At 37.8% G+C, this 14165-nt stretch overlaps 1 long non-coding RNA gene across 1 annotated transcript in view; it reads left to right on the top strand.

Moving 5' to 3' along the window:
* The window catches only part of LOC135299573 (uncharacterized), an 87477-nt gene extending 82628 nt beyond the window's left edge, over positions 1–4849 (top strand). Inside the window, exon 6 of the long non-coding RNA XR_010361534.1 lies at positions 3137–4849. This is a non-coding gene — a long non-coding RNA (uncharacterized LOC135299573). The remainder of the gene's footprint in view (positions 1–3136) is intronic.
* The last annotated feature ends 9316 nt before the right edge of the window (positions 4850–14165 follow it).

The following is a 14165-nucleotide window of genomic DNA, read 5'->3' as shown; positions in this document are numbered from 1 at the left end:
TTTAAAAATGTATGCATATTTTATTATTCTTTCAGCAAATCTGTTTAAAAGTCAACCTTTCCTTTCTGGGCATAGACCACAGCTGGTTTTATAGGGTTTTAGTTCCAAACCCTCCTCATGCCTCCACCCCTGGACCAAAATTCTTCATCATATCAAAGAAAAGGACCAATACAATTCCTGTGTCAAAGATTGCTGACTCTCTGCCATGGCTGCCCTACCAAAAGCCATCCATCCACAGTCTTCACTCTTCACTCTTCTTCACTCTTGCCACTCTTTGTTCCTCATGCACTGAACACCCCCCTTCTCACAGCCTTTTTCTCTCTCACTGGCACTGTGTATTCTGCCTTCTCAGCAGTTACAGATGTGGTTCAGTTTACTTATGTGGATACTTTTTATATACCAGTCTTCATTTTATAACCATGTCGTCACACAATCCCACACTCATTTTCACGTGCCAGCATCACTCTGCTCTAGTTGAACATCACCAGATCACATCATGTGCCTGCTGAAAATACTTAGTATAGCAAAATGTTTGAACCTTCCCATGCACAGTGTGAATATAAATTGTTGGAGAGGTGAACTTCTGAATTTATATTGGGCAAACATTGCATTATTTTGATAACCTTTTAAAAAATTTACATTTTTCTCTGAGTTTTAGCATGAATCTGTTGAAGACTCAATTTCAGTATTCTGCCACAGTAAAGGAGTATAAACTATAACCTCATATTGTCTGAGTCAAGTAATATAGCTAAGATTAAATAAATAAATAAACTATCCAAAGTGCTCTCCCTGGAAAACACAGAGTTGAGCTGTTGAACAGCTATTGCCCAGTACTCATTTAAAAAGTTTTACAGGCTTAAATGGCTTTGTTTATTGTCATCTTGAGCCTTAATTGCTTCTCATTCCTCTTTGTGCCATGCACATGGAGCTATAACAATGGAACTTTCAAATCAAATGGCATCATTCCTGCCTGTGACAAAGCAGATTGTTTGGCAATACGAGGCAAAGCTGAAAAGTGAATTAGTTGGAATATCTCAGTCCTCAGCTTTTCTTAAGACACTACTGTAAGAAAATCATAGAGAGAACTTGAAATGCTTTGGGACAGAGCCTGAGAAGAGATATTAGCAAGTTGCCATTTCTTGACATCGGTCTGAAAGTGCAGTGAGAATATATTGTGTTACTGAAAGAGTGATTAGTGACTATTTCATCCCTCCATTTATTATTTCTCAGTTAATAAAGGGATGACATCAGTACCACAGAAGTACAGTTTCCAAACACTGCATAAACCCTGAAATACTGGAATGTCTCAAAAAGCAGGAGGCTGTGGCCATGTAAAATTTTCCCTTGTCAATAGTTCTGCTTCTCCTAAGAAAACCATTTGTTACTTTTCAGCTGAAGTAGGTTGACTTGCCAGGTCATTGATCCTGAAAGATCCTGAAAGGGAAGCTGTCCATTGCCCCTGTTCACAGCAATGGGACACCTCGTCCAGCTTTCCTCACACTTGCCCATTTCATCTCTCATCTCTCTCTCCTCATTCTGATTCAGGAGGATTCAGTATTTGTAAGGTTTCCATTATTCTACCAAGGGGTTAAAATCTTTGCCTCTGTCTGCCCAGGACTCCCACAGCTGCCGGGCACCTTCTCTCACTGCATCCCCCACTTCTGGCCGGCTGAGCTGCCAGCACAGTCTCTGTCCCTCTCTCCGGGGGGGCTGCCCAGACATCCCAAGTCTCCTCCACCCCTGCACCTTTTGGGGGCTCTGGCCTCCTCCCCACAGGCCCCATGGCCTCTCCCTGCCCCACCCAGACGCAGCTGGGCAGGGGAGAGGTCCAGACTCCACTCACCAACGCCGGATTCCCAAAGAGGAAGCTCTCTGGGAATCCTCTGCTTTTAACCCTGTGTGTTCTCAGAGGTGAATCCAAATCCCCAGTGGCCACACCAGGTGCCAATTTAAAATCTGGCCACTGATTGGTTTGACCTAGACTTTTCCAGAAACACACCTCCGGGCCAAACCACGACACTTTGTATGCTGGTCATGTGCTTATTTAGATCTTTCATTCACCAGATCTCTGGCTGTAAAACTGAATTCAGTACTTTGGTCCCAGTCTGTTGCTGTTACGGGTCAAAATAAATTGAGAATCTTTAAGACATAAAACTCAGCATGAAATCAATGAACAAGGATCCACACATTTTTTAACATATTTTCATTGATATTATCAATGTTGCTGAGTATGCTTTTAAATCCTGTAAAAATGTGTCTGGAGAGACAGAAATGAGCATATATATATATATATATATATATATATATATATATATATATATATATATATGAATATTTACTTTGAATGATTCCAATGTAAAATATTGAGTTCATTCCAATTGTGTGCTTGAAGGAACAAGCAGAACTTACTTCATTAATTGTTTTTCACAAGCACACCACAATAATTTTTCACTCTGGATATGTTTTAGCAAGACTCCCTGACTTTGATAGAAAAGTCACGTGATAAATAATATAATTGTCTTGTCCACCTCTGATGCCCCATTTGCAACAGAGCAGATCATTTGCCAGCCCATCATTAACCAGACATCCCTGGTGTCTGAAGTGAGTAAAGGAATATACTCTAGAATGTAAATATTAAGAGAGGGGATTTTTTAATGAGTTCAAATAACACATTAGGCATAGGGCACATGCCTGATTTAAAATCTGCACAAAGAACAGGGTCATGTCTGACTCCCTATTATCTGGTGTCGTGAGTCACATTATCTGCTGCAAATAACATATGTTGCAAATACAGTCTGTCTGTGTGTCTGCAACGTCATTTTATGAATCGACCTTGAATGGCAGAATGATTGAATAATGTTCACTTTGAAGACAGGAGGAATAATTTTCAGTCTATTCTGTTTCCTGAAGCTGCTTGATTTGGGGGCAAATTATTTCTGCTGCATATGAAGTCACTACAGTCCCATCCTATCATTCTACTGCCTGGTTGAAAAAAATTATTTTCAGTGGCAGGGGTAAGGGGAGAAGGGAAAGAGTATGATATGAAAGCAAAAGGAATAACAAAATAATTACAACATTATGACAACACATAATAAACCAACTGCTTATTGCTTGAATTTGTCTCCTTTATGTTTAGATGCCAACCGTCTGCAAGTATAAAGAAAATTACAGACTTCAAGAAGTCCAGAGGAAGGACACTTCTTTTTCAATGGAGTCACTGCAAACTTTATAAATGCCTTTGTGGCCTTTTATCATCAATACATATGCCCAAGTATCTCCTTGAAAAATTTTGGCTTCCGTCTGCAACCTTTGTTTTTAAAGGTGAGCAGCAGCAGAAGGAAATGCAAGCTAAAGCTGAAAGTCTGAGGGTGGTTACTTTCAATAAATGAAAGTTTTCTTAGAATTTCCTCATTGTGAGATGCAAGGAACTGCCTTAATGGTACTCTGATTTAATCTCTTGTATATTGTTTGGATTTGTGTTCAACGGTAAAGGAGCCACAAGGGAGTCCTTTAGTTTTACCTGAATGTGTTTTGCATTTCATGGGTTAACTGCAGCAATTGTTTGAATTTCTCTGGTACTTGCCTCGCTCTAAAATATCTACTTGGAATCAATCATACAGCTGTGGTCTGGACAAGATCCCTACAGTTGTCCAGTCCAACCATCCACTCCAAACAAGACCACTGGTCAGTCCTGGCTTTGTCTTGCTGGGTCTTGGAAACCTTCATGGCTGGATCCTCCATCACCTCTCCGTTACCTGTCCCAGGGCAGCACCACTGTCCTGGTAGGTCTGCTCTTCCTCTGCTTGAGTCCTTCTACTTTTTGGAACAATCATTAATTGATTAAATATTATTCCATATGCTGATTTTTCTTTCTCCCTCTGTTTTGTAGTTAGATGAGTACAATCCTTCAAGGTTCCCTTCAGCATTGTCACTGCTGTGGCCTTAAGTGGATGGCATGGGTAGATCTACTGGGTAGGACACCTTGGTTATTTCCTTTTCAAACACAAGTGGATCCTTGATACTCAGATATCAGATTTCTAAACTCATAAATATGAACTAAACTATAGTACTTATGTGCCTGAAGAGCAAAACTTATCAAGTCTTCTCTAAAACTATTTATTTTTTGAATTTATAATGGTCCAGTGTAAAATGCCAGGGGTTTGCATCTGCAAACTCAGTTTTGCTCCCTCTCAAATTAATGCTGATACTGGTAGTTACTTTGTGCATGTGTCCCATCATATATCACAACATTTCAATAATGTGTACATATCTGACTTACTGATTCATAGATGTCATGTCACTTTCCATCACGACACAATGAAATTATCCATTCCCTATTGTTTATATGTCATTGAAGATTAATATATTCTAGAAAAGATGCAGATGCCTCTGCCTACCTTTGAAATGCAAAAAGAATTGACAGGCACTTGATTTCAAGTGTTTTTGTTGAGTGTTTTGTCATGTCAATGCAAGCAACCTCCCTTGCTGCTTCTTAAATTTAAGTATTACTTTTGCATTTTTGTCAGCCTATTTTTGGTGGCATTGAAATAAACTTGTAATTATTGGTGAAAAGGAACTTCTACTGAACTGTGCTAAAAAAGTCTTCAGACTTCTATGCTACCTGGAAAGAGTACAGAGAATTCTTGAATAATAAGTTTCAAATTCAAGACCCTTCATCTGGAAATACCTGTTTATAGATGCCTAAATCTTGACATCTGAACTTGTGAATACATCTCCCCCTCAGGCCACGTGTATGTTCTAGTTCCTGTGCTACCTCTTCCAGTCCCATTGATACAACTCAGCTCTTTGTTGTGTCAAAAAACAGTGAGTACCAAATTTCTAGATTAAAATAGGAAAGTGAATGAGACTATGGGATGATATCACCTATACCTGATATGAAGTGGAATGTAAACAATAAGAAAATCAGGTTTAGCATGAGCAAACGTTCAGTCATCTCCATCCTGTCAGTAGATAAGCCCACAGAAGTTTCTTGAATCTCCTTTCAAGCACCTGTAGTGAGAAGTTTCTTATGCTGCTGCATGAATGACTGACAGCAAATCAGATACATGCACTGATGCTACATTCACACACAGAGCAAAACCCACAGAGAATTGTAAAATAGGGGATTTAGGTCATAACTGCAGTCCTATTTAATCTGTCAGGTTACTTGTGCAAAAGGTTTCCTGTTTTAAATACATGAATCACAGTTCAGAATCAGCCCTGGGTGTATAAGACCAGGGCTATCTAAAAGGGATTCAGTGTTTCAGAGGCAGCTGCTAGAAGACAGCTGAGCAATTACACTGAGACCTGGAAATTACATTGCTCAAGTTGGGTTAATTGCTCTGTCTCAGAATTGTGTCCCTCTTCAGCTGTTCGGTGGGAATGAGACTTCCTAGACAGCCTTAATGAAACTGGGTATCCTAAATCAGTTTTCAATTGAAATTGCCTTGACAAGATTTTTTTGTTGTTGTTAATAAATCTTCGTATAACATATTTAATTGTCTCAGGTCTTTTCACGTCTCTTAAAAAATATTTGTACGCTACCCCCATGGCATCTTCAAGGTGACTCAGGAACTTCAGTTGTAAATAAATCTTCCAAGTGTGCAGATAACATTATAAAAATCAGAAACTGGATAGTTATTTCATTCCTTCATTTCAGTAAAAAATATGCTTGTTTATTGTTCTGTTTCCCCTCACTATTAAATCATAACAATGTCTTGTCAACCACACTTTAACATAGTCTTAATATCTTTTGTTTGATGTGAGCTACATTTTGACCAGTGATTTACCCACAAGATCTTAACACTATTTAAAAGCTTAATCTGGTAGTGTCATTTATATGGTCATATTTGTGTGGATAATATTACCCTGACTTTAAGTCTTACTTTCCACACAGCACAAATTGCGCAACCCATTCAGGTACATTCTCCAAGAAAATAAACTATCAGGAACTAAAGGACTAAAGGACAGAAGACCCATCTAACATACAGTTTGGACAGCTGCTTTTTTCTCCTTTCAGCCCTTGTTTCATTGTCCACTATCCCTACTTATACAATATTGATTGCCTGAAACTTTATCCTCTTCCTTAACACTATTTACGAACTCTGGATTTAAGTTATAGTTTTGCATTTGGATTTTTTGGCAGCACAGGAACACAGATACTTCTCCAACTTAAGTACCTTCTCTCCTGAAATTTCACTGCAGGACCTTGTATTTTGTTTGCTAAAAACCCTTATTTGTCTTTGCAATGCAAATTGAAGATCAGCAAAGAGACTGAATTGGCAGAATTTCAAATGATGACATAGTATTCTGACCAAAAATATCCTATTTAACTCAAACGGGGAACCTAAATTTGACATGAAATTGGTCTCTATAGTCTAGAAATGGGAGTGTGACAGTCATAAGGTGAGCTTTTATTAGAGTGACTTAAAGATGACATGCACATAAACTGGCATTAATTGCATTTTGTCTTAAAAAATAGTTAGGAAATTACAAACAATAACTAGTGATTTTCTATTTTTTCTGAGAATATTTTAAGGTATGAATAGGTAAAGATTATGTGTTTTAATGTTTCTATCCAAACATTTTAGTTTCCTAGACAAATAGCCTTCACACTGCAGAAATCTGTTATAAATAATTGCTGCTGTAAACACAGCTTCGAAATTATCAAAATAGGGATTTGGGAGCTGTAGTCATTTAACGCTCTTCCTGCTTAACAAACTCCCTATCCTTCTTTCTTATGCTGAAAATGTCAAAACAAGATGTTTCAACACTGTAAAAGAGCTTTTCCCAGTGTTTTCAAAACACATTTTTGTCTAAATTGATACCCTGCTTTTTAAAATTTTGATATAATAGTACTCCAATGGTAAATTGCTTTGAGAAAATTTGATCAGCTCATTTTGAGGAGATGTTAAAACTAAAATAATATCAACAGTTTTACTGAACATAGTTGTAGAGATTGACATTGCAGTCCTGAACCTGTGTACTGAGACACAGTGGCACTGTGAATTGCACTTCTTAATCACAAATATATAATTATTTCAAAGGTGAAACAACCTCTGGCAAAATGACCTTCATTAAAACAGGCATTTCAGTGTGAATGTAGGTTTTAACCTCACAAGGAGAAATGATGAAAAATCTCGTACAAACCTAACTTTAGATGCTTTTTACCCAGTTCAGAATCTATTTTAACTTTTGATATTGTAGAAACCTCTATTTTTTCCAATACATCAGTCTTTTGAGGAAGGGTCTTCTTCCTAAAATAATAAATAAATTCATGGCACCTATACTGGGTAACTGAAGAGAAGTTTTTCAGGTGTTGTACTTATTCTTCTGTAAATCATGTTTGCAGTCAGAGGAATATAGCTCTGAAATGCTATAGTTTTTTGCTGTTAATTGAGGTTTTAAATTTAGCCTCCTTTATTTATTGTACAAATATTTCTTCAGACTGATATTTTGATATTAGGATTTTTGGAACAGCACATTATTGAAATATCAGAAATCAGATACTTCAAAGTCTCAGATACTCAAAGTTCAGGATTCTGGTTATTCATTGGCACTGAGGAGTCAATTCTGATTCGCTGTCTTGCACAGTGATTTACCTGTTTACAGCAGGGCCTTACATTTCACCTCAGGCTTGTGTGTCTGTGTAAGATGAACAGCAAATTCAGTAAATTATCTAAATATTTGGGCATTGGGAACATGCTTACCATCTGGTAATTGGATCTCACATCATGATTGAATGAAAATGTTACTGCAGAAGTATGATAAAAGGGAAGGAGGAGAAAGGTTGGGACACTCTGCCATGATCAGAAACCCTCATCTCTATGCCATGAAGCTTGTGAGCAACGTTCATAAAATGATCGGAACACCAGGATTTTTTCAAAGACTTCCAATACTTGCAAAATTTATGGTCTCAAAGGCTTTCATCTGACACAGACTGTATGAAAGTTTTTTTTTTTGTCTTTCCACCTGGCCTTACCCAGTTGTAAGAAGGGATGGCTGCAGTCGGATCTCAGTCCCATTGAGAGCTCAGTTGTCCTTCAGAAACAGTTTTGCAGCAGTGGAATATGAATAGTCACTCCTGTAGTTTTTGAAGCTGTGGGAGGATATTTTTTGCACCTAGAAACTGATCCTTACCTGAACCAGCAACATGACCACCTGCTGCCCACCATCCACATATGACTTTATAGAAGCACTCTTGATGCACTTTGACTCGTGTGGTGACATTGTTTGGTAGCTTTAAGAAAAAAATCTGCTGGTGTTCCTGCTGGCTTCTTTGGGTCTTCTTATGGCACATCTTTAAAGATGACAGACCATTTAATAAACTGCTACAATACCCACACAAGACTTTCTTTTCATCCGCCAACTGTGTTCGACTCTCACTGCCAAGAGGTGGATTGACATCCCCACCTTTAGGACTGCAGTTTTTAAGCCTTTGCAAAAGAACAGGGATTTTTTTTTTTTTGTTTGTCATGCACAACTTGCTGCTGATCTTCTGGGTTTTTATTTAGCTTTTCTGCCTAACTTTTGTATCTGAAGAGAGAAAACTTTGCTTGAACTTGCATTTGGTTATTTGGCAAGAAAATTGCTTTCCTACTAATTTCATGCTATAGATAATACATCTTTTGAGTATTCATTTTCATCAAAATAGTCCAGATATTTCCAGTGGTAAAACCAACCATCCACCTTTCCTAGGACGTTGTACACTGTCTCCCTTGTCCTTGAGTCATTTGCTCTGGATATTTTTTGTCAGTGCAACAATAGGGTGGATTTGCCTTGCCTTTTGGCATATGCACTTTTAAATAATTCAATATTTACTCACTGAGTAGCTGTGACTCACTTGCCATCTGAATCCTCACGACCGAGGCCTAGACCAGCCACCTGTATCCTGCACGGACGATGTAATTCTGACATCATGAGCATAACATTGTGCTGTAATGATGCTTTTAACAGCACTGTAGATCTTGGCCTGCAGCTGCATCATCTTATGCTTGCAGATTTGGTTGCCAGCTGGCCCTCAGCAAAAGGTTAGAGATGAGATACCAGTTCCCTCTGGATGAAGCCTCCCTAATAGGATGAGTTTATCATTTTGTGAGATGAGCTTGGTTGTACTCTTGAGATCCAATATTCTTTGGTCTCAGCAGGCATTGAACCTCATGACTAGGCACTAGCAATTATTAAAGACAGTTATTTGCAATATTATCAGTTAGCTGGAAACAAGTTAGGGTCCCTGACTCCTGCTGTGAAGAATACATTCACTTCCTAGCTCTGAGCATTTGTGTTCTCAGCTGGCAATCCCGTAGCCAACTCCTGTTTCCTCCAGTTGCTTTTTCCAGATACGAAAATTTGTTTCTGGGTAAATTCATTGATGGTCTTTTGCCTTTTCCAGCATGAAGGCATTTTACTCATTTAAGCAAGAAATGACCCCACTTTTGAGATGTTTGCATGCTGAAGCACTGTTAGCCTCTGGAGCTACATTTGAGGTGTATCAGAGTCACAGCCAAGGACTCAAATAAATACTACAATGAGAAAGCAGTGTGGGAACTCTAGTTTCCAAGTAGGAAGGCCTTTTAAGTCAGACTATAATTAGTTTTCTCCATTCCCACTGAGACTAGGACAAGAAATATAGAATTTAGTTTATGGATATGACAGATAAAATTAGATAATTTTCTAATATCTATTTCTACAATATTATTTCTGTGGCACTTGAAGTTATTGGAATTACTGTGCTGAACCCTTTTCTGCAGTATTCATGAGAGGACTTAAGAACTGACTGTCACAAACAGCACTGAGCCAGTTGGTTCAGATGAGGTCTTCCTAGAAGCTGCTGTGTAGGGCAGGGATGGTGCTTTAACTAATGGTATTAAAAGTCAACATAAGTCAAGAAAGACCAATTGTAAGAAAATCTTTGTGGAATTAACCCACAGCTGGAGAAAGTGCTGCAGAGTAAGCAGGCAGGAAACTTCCTTGGGCACTGCTCAGCAATGGTTGGAACTCAACAAAGGTCCAGTGGTATGAAAACACCTGGATTCAGTGAAACATGCTTTTTATACTGAAATTGCACAGGCAGTTTTGAATGCCTCTGGCAGGTTGAGTCAATGCTGAAATAAAGAGTTTAGGTGTTTATGTTCTGCTCATGTGGTTGGGATGGGTATTGTTTGACCCAAATGGCTGGTTTTCTTCCACAACAACACAATTCATCAATAATTTTCAAAGCATTAGCTGCATTTTCAGTTCTGAACATGCCAAAGAAAGGGCTTCTCTTTTAAAAATATTATAGACTCAGAAAAGGTCAAAATAAAAATGTTTCTCTCATTAAGGCATACTTTTAGCACCTTTAGCCTGGAATTGTGCATTTTATCCAAAAGGAGCTCTGGGAAATAAAACAAAAAATATATTTTTTGCTTTCAAACTGACACAAAATACTGTTTAGACCACAAAATAGATGTGATAGGAAACATTGCTGATGCTTCTTATCTAAATCTGCAAGCACATTAGCAGTGTTTGCATTTACTCTCTGAAGTACGCCTGCTGATTTATTCTGCTTGGAAACCACCACTTAAGATAGTCAGTGCTTTTAAATCAAATTATGTCCATCTAGTATAAAATCACTAATCTGTTAACATGATAGTTTCTGTGCCCTCCTACAGCACTGACAATTAATAAACTAATTTCTATCTCAGACTAATTTTCAGTAAATATGAGTGATATTATTGTCTAATTTCTAAAACCTCATGCTAACTGAAGGAAAATATGAAGTCTTTATTGTAGCTATGAAGTATATACTAAACTTGAAAATTAAGGCTATTTAGTATTTGGAATACATAAGAAACAAGATCATGTTTGAACTCACTTGCTTGAACATTGCCACATCTCCCAGTAAATCTGATAAGGACAGGATCTATCCAAGAGGAGACAAGACTACCTTGGTTCTGTAAGGAAAATATTAAACACAGCAGCAATACTCCAAACAAAGGTATCCAAAGTAATGGAAAGCTTTTAAGAATAAAGACAAGAAGTCATCCATGAAGGATATATAACTGACTAATAAAAAGAAATTTAATGGCAGATTGGAAGAAAGTGAACTTCTCGTCAAAAAAGAAACTTGACCTGATTAGAAACTATTTTGTTATTGTACAGATCCTGCTTGCTGAGTACATTGAACCTTGGTACTTGAGTAACACTCATGTGGATGATACTATGGCATTTGGGACCCATGCACAACACCCAGGCCCAAAACATTTGTTTCTTTATTTCTCTACTTATAGTTGTGTCTTTACATGTAAGCTCACCAATATGCAGGGCTACTGATCCCAGCTGGTAGAATATTGGAGTAATTAAGCATTAACATACCCACAGAGAAATTAAAATGTGTTTCTGTTAATGCTTGAATGGAATCAGACAGGATTTTTGGGGATCCAAGAACCCTCCTTTTTTGCAGAAGGATGTATAACATAAGCCTATAATAGCATTCTGTAGGGCAATCAATAAAGGAGACAACTCTTCTTCCAGAATGCTGAATGCTTTGTTTTCTAGATATTCTCATGACTTCTGTTAGTATTGCTATTACATGTAGGATAACTTGTGCAGTGTAAATATTCATGATGGCAATTGATTGGAAAAATATATATCAAAAACCTTAAATATATTTTAATATAGGTGCATAAGCCTTAAATTTGGAATTGTATTACTAGGATTTGATAGAAAATTACACCACTGGGAGTTGGTCTTTTGCTATGTTAGGTTTTTAAGAAGCAGAAATTAAAATATTTCTTGTTTGGTACTTCCTGGTTCAATATTCCCTTTTAGAAGGCAAAGACAGATTGGCAAGCTCAGCAAAAGACAAAGCTGTGTTTGCTGCAAAAACTGTGCTGAGGCTCTGCAGTCTTTTTAAGCCCTTAAAAAAAGAATTCTTTCCTTTTATTCCTCAAGGAAAGTAAACTATTACAAGTGGGTAAGCAGTACAACAGGATCTTACATATGTGTGTTGAGCAGAGGAGAATAAGCTTTTGCTCCTTAACATGCTATTATTTTCTTCTTTAATGTATTAGTGCTATTAGTATATTAAGTCTACTCTTTAATGTACTAGTGGCAGACATTGTCAGTAGACTTATAATTGACCAAAGATGAACAGCTTTGTGTAAGGAAACATGAGACACTACAGATAATGCAGCTGGGACAGGGTAGTTAAATTGAGTTGTCAGAATTTGCAGCATTAACATATTTTTTTTTTTTTTTTTAAAAATTAAATCCTGAGTGTATCTCAGCAAGCTGTCTGGGCCCTAAACTTTTACTTGCAACAATGGAATTTCATTGTCCATAGACATAAGTATTCTTTTGAAGTGTGTTTTTAAAACTTTACCTCCTAACTGCCCTGTGGTTTCCCCTCTTAATTAACCTGGTGTTTGACACTGCTACAAATTGTACCCAGCCATGGCTGTCTGAGAGTTTTGCACAAAACACTGAATACTTGATGGTTGATACCATGGTGACTCTCTGAAGTATAACTTCTACTTTTTCCAGTTGAGGAGACTGAGCTGAAAGAACTTGCCCTGGCTTGTAGAATGTCCAGATTTAGATCCCAGCTTTATTGTGGAGTATAATTTACGTGACAATCTTGAACCATTAAACAACAGAAAAATGAGTTATTGCTGATATGTGAGATGCAGACATGAAAATTGTTCAATGGAGAGTTATTACAGGAGCTGCAGAAAGTTACTGTGCTGCACAAATTACAAGCAAAATCACTTCATTTCATTTCATTAAATATTTGTGAGGGTTTTATGTATGTAGCTAGTTTAGAGTGAAGTGGATTTCTCTCCTGCTGCATCTTTGTTCTGAGCACAAAACAGTAAAGTTAATCTGTAGCAAAAATACTGGCAATACAATTGTCAGTTCCTGTTATATATCAGAATCAAATTCTTTTCAGCATTTTGAAAAGGAGTCACTAAGGATATGTTCCAAAAATGTGGAACATTATGTAAACATATTGGAGCTTGCTTTGACTCTCACATTGTTGTCTCATATGTCTCCTTAACCAATGAATGGCCTCAAAATTTTGTAATGTAGGCCAGCCTGAAGAGTGCCAAATTACTCAGGTGCTTCCATCTGGTCCCTGTGGCATGTTCAACATGTGCAGGCTTTCATCCAACCTCATCATCTTCACTTTTCACTGGTAACACATGACAAAGCTGCCAAAGTTCAGCATCAGAGGATACAGCAGTGACTCTCAGTTTAACACAAGGCTGTGAGATGCAAACAGCAGCCTGCATAAGTAAACATGTGCCAAAAGTTCACAAACTCTACATGCCCCTAATTAAAGGTTATTGTTCTGAATAGATGGATGGTTGTCAAAAATAAAATTCAAACTGACTATATAAGGGTTCCCAATCATGGACCAGTTCAGTCAGTCATTTAGAAAAGTGCTGAAAACATTATGGTTTTCATTGTGGTCTTATGATACATCAGAATAGTCCAAATTTTCAGAATTGCTTCTGATGACAATTTCAGTAGTCTATATCTGGAGCAAGGTTAATTGTACTCAGAATTGGTGCTGTAGGGTACAACCATGAAACTGATAAGCTCCATTTAGTCAACAAATACATTTTCTTAGATCCTTTTTCCCCTTGAAGGAAACAAAAGTAATGCAAGTCAGAGGCTGTATGGTTTCATCCACTTGGCAAAGCTCCATCTTATCTCTGCATTGGCAGGTGTATGACTGAATACAAAGCAGAATAATTTACTGGTGCTGACTTATCAATGCAGCATTGACATCAGAGAGAAATCTCTCACCACTGGAGTTTGCAGTCAAAAGTTAAAAATGAAACTGCTGAAGTTTTTGTCTTACACTTGAAAAAAGATTATTAGCTTCCCTCTTCCTTTTCCTCTGCAGTCTGGAAGAAAATCTGGTACTACTTTATCTCTGAATTCAGGAGGACATACAGAAAAGTGACAGTTGTTCCTTCATTACATCCCTGTTTTAAATCCTTCCTTCCTTCCTTCCTTCCTTCCTTCCTTCCTTCCTTCCTTCCTTCCTTCCTTCCTTCCTTCCTTCCTTCCTTCCTTCCTTCCTTCCTTCCTTCCTTCCTTCCTTCCTTCCTTCCTTCCTTCCTTCCTTCCTTCCTTCCTTCCTTCCTTCCTTCCTTCCTTCCTTCCTTCCTTCC

Source organism: Passer domesticus, chromosome 4 (assembly GCF_036417665.1).
Source record: "Passer domesticus isolate bPasDom1 chromosome 4, bPasDom1.hap1, whole genome shotgun sequence".
NCBI classification, from domain to species: Eukaryota; Metazoa; Chordata; class Aves; order Passeriformes; family Passeridae; genus Passer; species Passer domesticus.
The sequence above is the reverse complement of the archived record's forward strand: the minus strand, read 5'-3'. Positions and strand labels throughout refer to the sequence as shown.